The sequence below is a fragment of the Eptesicus fuscus genome, chromosome 8, assembly GCF_027574615.1.
Source record: "Eptesicus fuscus isolate TK198812 chromosome 8, DD_ASM_mEF_20220401, whole genome shotgun sequence".
Lineage (NCBI taxonomy): Eukaryota > Metazoa > Chordata > Mammalia > Chiroptera > Vespertilionidae > Eptesicus > Eptesicus fuscus.
The window spans coordinates 93,539,121-93,544,320 of NC_072480.1; the positions used below are offsets into that span (position 1 = coordinate 93,539,121).

Here is a 5,200-nt window from a genome sequence, read left to right on the forward strand (position 1 = left end):
TTTCCTCAAAAAATTAAAAATAGAAATATATGACCCAGCAAATCCACTTCTGGGTATTTATCCAAAGAAACCAAACCACCAATATGAAAAGATATATGCATCCCTATGTATGGTCAACTTGATAGTCTTAGAAAGTGATTCTAAGATAGTATTCTGAGACATAATAACCAAGGCCTAATAAATATAAACCATCTCTATAAATGTTTGGGGAGAAATTATTTTAAATAGAATAAATGGTAATCACAAAATCTCAGGGGAACCCCCTAGCAATGGGCAAGGAGACACCTGATTGGTGGTGTTGCTCTTATATCAATCAGGGGCAAAGCGGACATACAGTCCTTAGTTCATCCTAGCTTGATGCTTGTCTTGGTGGCCAGAGCTGTTTCATGCCTGAGGCACATTTAAAAAAAACAAAAAAACTCAGGGGAAAAGAAAACATTTTACATGGTCAAGGAGTGCAGAAATGGTGGTGGGTAGCTAGAGTACAATAAAAGAGGACAGTAGGAAATTAGGGGTGAGGAACAACATCATGTTAGACTTTTAAGAACAGTAAAGCTTATGGACATTAATGTAATTGCAATTGGCGCTTCCTTCCTGAACGTCCAAAGGCACTTCAAAATTAGCACATTTAAAACCAAATTAATCATCTTCCTTCCACAGCATGTTTATTATCCATTCCATTTAATGAAAACACCTATTTCTCAGGGCCCAAACTAAAGAAACTCCTACAGTGCCCAGTAATTTTTCCCTGACTTCCAAATTTAGTCAATTACCAAGTCTTATTGATTCTTTGTCATCATATCTCTCATCATGTACTCCTTCCCATGTCACTGCCACTACTCCCGTTTGCCACCTCACCATTTTCCACTGGAATTTCATCTCATCTTCCTCCCTAAAAACTCACTGCCTCTACTTTTAGTCTCTGGAGTTAGGATCTTTGTAAGTAATGATGTGTCATACCCCGCCTCTGTTAAAGCCTTCTAACAGCTCACCACTGCACAAATAGGCAAGTCTGCACCCTTAGGCATGGAATTCAAGGTCTTCTAGGTCTGGCTCTCACCTACCGTTCCAATCTCCATCCTGTCACAGAAATCAGTTCTCCAAACTACTTCCGATTTCCTTTCTGTTCCCACCGTTTCAAGCCTCTATTCTTGGCACGTGCTGCTTCTGACATTGAGAATGACTCATCCCATTACATCTCCTGCTGTGCTTCTTGCAGAATAAAAACCCAATTTTAGTGTCAGTATCCCTTTGGAAGCACTGCTCTTGAACATCCACACTTCCTTTCCCCACCACACGCCACTGCCTCCACTTGACCTCTCATTGCCTCCGCGTTTCTGCTGTGTTTGGCACATAGAATAATTTTAGAACTATGGTTTCCTTTATAATAACTTTATGCCTGAGCCTCAAGCAATGTGCGATGAGGAGCCTACAGAGTTTGTGCCTGAACAATATAACTATGAATCATTATAATAAAATAGTAGACACAAGGAATTTAAAGATCATTAAGGTGATCCCTTCATATTACAAAAGAAGAAACTGATAAGCATAAAGGTTAAGCAGCCAAAGACACCATAACTAGTTTTCACAGAGTCCGTAATAACCTCAAATCTCCTGTGAAGACCTTTAGTCTGGGGCTTTGTGCACTGTTTCCTTCATTGCCCATAATTATTCTCAGGGACACTAACTTAAATCAGGGACTGGTAGGCAGCTATGGATTCATTTATTTTATTTATATTAAGTACTCTATCAATATTTGTGAATGAAGGAAACAATACGTTTAGTGTGTATTTATGTAATTGATTCTGTCAACACCTGAGTGTTACCATGTATTTTATTCACTTCCTAGAGGCCTCGTGCAAGAAATTCGTGCACTGGGGGAGGAGGAGTGTCCCTCAGCCCAGCCTGCACTCTCTCACAGTCCAGGACCCCTTGGGGGATGTCCACCTGCTGGCTTAGGCCCGATTGCCTCGGGGATCGGGCCTAAGCCAGCAGGTGGATATTCCTCTCACAGTCCAGGACCCCTTGCTCCTTACCACCTGCCTGCTCACTGCTCCTTACCGCTCGGCTCGCTGCTCCTTAGCGCTGCTGTGGAGGCAGGAGAGGCTCCCGCCACCGCCACTGCACTCTCCAGCTGTGAGTCCAGCTTCTGGCTGAACCGTCTGCCCCCTGGTGGTCAGTGCACATCATAGCGACCAATTGTTCTGGTCGTTCCACCATAATGGTCGCTTAGGCTTTTATATTCACTTACTAGTAGCCTGGTGCACGAAATTTGTGCACATTAAAAGGGAATTAATTAGATGAAATATTTTAATATTGCTATTTGCCCTTTCTCTATAATAAAAGTGTGAGAGATAAAAGGAAATGAGTACAATGTATATGAAAATAATACATAATTTTATTAATAACTAAACAATAACAAATGATATAACAACAATAACAAACTCATAATATAAAAACAACATTGATGCAAATAATGACTGATAAAGTGATTAAACTTACTCTAATATCTCCCTGTATACCATATTAAGAGTAAAAACACTTTCAGAGTGCTTGACTAATTTCCCTTGAGATAAAGTATTTACAACTTTAACTTTAATGTAACATGCTCTTTGAACTCAAGAGAAAGCAACAGCCATAACTGGTTTGGCTCAGTGGATAGAGCGTCGCCCTGTGGACTGAAAGGTCCCAGGTTTTATTCCGGTCAAGGGCATGTACCTTGGTTGCGGGCACATCCCCCGTAGGAGGTGTGCAGGAGGCAGCTGATCGATGTTTCTCTCTCATCGATGTTTCTAACTCTCTATCCCTCTCCCTTCTACTCTGTAAAAAAATCAATAAAATATTTTTTAAAAATACTTTTAAAAAAGAAAGAGAGAGAGAAAGCAACATATAACTGACCATGTCCAAAAACAGGTTCAGGTAGGAATATTCCTACTCTGTCTAGAGTTTGTCCTTGTGATTTATTAATAGTCATCACAAATGTTGGCATAATGGGAAACTATCTTCGAATTAATTTAAATGGGTGGCCAGTGTCAGATGGGGACAAATCAATTCTTGGAATCAGAACAATCTCTCCCTCTGCAGATCCTGTTAATATTTCAGCTTTGATAATGTTAGGTCACAATCTTTTGATAATAAATCTGGTACCATTACAAAGACCCCATTTACTATTAAGATTTCTCAATAGCATGATGATTGCACCCACTTTCAATTTTAATTTATGACACGGCATTTCAGAAGGAGTAATACTATTAAGAAATTCAATAGGAAAATTTTCCTTTTCAGCATCATCTGTTGAGTCAATGGAATCATCACTCAAATAGGTGTGAAAATCTCCATCAAGTATATCCAAAATTTCTTCATTTAATTTTTGAATGTGCTCATTTTTTGGACAAAGAATTGCATGTTTAGATATATTTTTAATATTATCTATAGATATACTATTTCCAAAGGTGGCTTTAATAATAGATCCATTAAAAATCATTTCATGGGGAATTTCAATAATATCCATTCCTAAATGAAAACTGCTATCAAGTTTGCCAGCTCCAAGTTTTACTAACCATTCACTATAAGCAGAATCCTCTGATCTCATATTTGTTTTAAGAGACAACTGTCTGAAACATCCCCAAACACTACAGTACTTTAAACTCGTTTGTACTATGGCCAATCGTATAGCATGGCGACACAAATATCCCCTCTGAAAAGAACTTTCCCACCAAATGCAACATTCAAATTAGCGCCAGTGAGAGCTTTATATGTATGGCACGTGTGCGAGTCAAAGTTTATTTTTAAATTTCCAGTGTGCATCATATGTACCGGTTGGTCAGACGGGTGGACAAATGTCGGTCACTTAGCCTTTTATCTATACAGATTATGAGTCATGATTTTACCTTTTAAAAAAGTTATCCTTTAATACCTCCAAAGCACAATGAGTAAGAATCTGAAGGTTTATGTGACTTCTATTTGGTTTCTAGGACAAAGTTCTTTCCTTTACCCACCACTCACTTCTCTCCTTTTACTCTTGAATGTTAATTCCAACATAATTTTTGTAACACCTCTTGAAAAGGATCCCACCCATGCCCTGGCCGGTTTGGCTCAGTGGATAGAGCGTCGGCCTGCGGACTCAGGGGTCCCAGGTTCGATTCCGGTCAAGGGCATGTACCTTGGTTGCAGGCACATCCCCAGTAGGGGGCGTGCAGGAGGCAGCTGATCGATGTTTCTCTCTCATCGATGTTTCTAACTCTCTATCCCTCTCCCTTCCTCTCTGTGAAAAATCAATAAAATATATTTAAAAAAAAAAAAAAAAAGGATCCCACCAAGTTTTTGATAGTCCACGTGATAAAACTTAGAGAAAAATACAGCATGAGACTTTCATTCTCTCACTAACTTCTTCATATAACTGTAATTCCTCAGCCTCTAAAGAATGAAAAAGGAAAATAAAAGTGCCTTCTCTCATTCCAAGGCCTTTCTCAGTCAGGCAACCACAAAAAGAATGAGCCTACAATTCATGCCATGTAATCTCTATCAGGCATAATTCAAATCTAATCCCATCAGGCAAAGTCTGGGATAATTAAAATGTATAAGAGAACAGTGGTGACCTGGGGGAGAACTTATAAAACCTTGTCTCCTGCTTTTGCTGAATATTTTTTTTGTTATGCTAGACTCCAAGCCCCTATCAGGGACCTGGTCAGGCAGCTGGCGGTGTTAACCCATGCCGCCTGCCCTGGTCCCTGATCCCTGATCATGGACCTGGTCAGGCGGCTGCCGGCGCTAACTGCCTGCCCCAGTCCACCATCATTGCTTGGATCCCAACCCCCCGCCATCTTTGCTGGTTTAATGTGTATATTTGCTCCTGATTGGCTGTTGGGCGTGGCTGGTGGGCGTGGCTTATGGGTGTGGCAAAGGTACGGTCAATTTGCACATTACTGTTTTATTAGGTAGGATTGCGACACTCATTAATTCTTGGGTCAAACAATTGCTAAACACCCATAGTCTGCCAAATACCATACTTTGTGTTGAGAATGAAAAGACAGAGAATATGGTCTTTAAACTCCAGAAAAATCACAGAGAAATAAAATACATAATCGGAATATTAAAGTGAAGCCAGAAACCTATACTAAAAGGGTGAAGAAGCCAAGAAATACATGATTTTGTTAGAAAAGAGTTACATGTGAGCTATACATTCACTCAGTGCCAAGTA

General features: G+C 39.9%; 1 pseudogene; it reads left to right on the forward strand.

Moving 5' to 3' along the window:
• Positions 1-258: 258 nt before the first annotated feature.
• On the forward strand, positions 259-403 carry LOC129150144 (small nucleolar RNA SNORA48; annotated as a pseudogene).
• Positions 404-5,200: the final 4,797 nt, after the last annotated feature.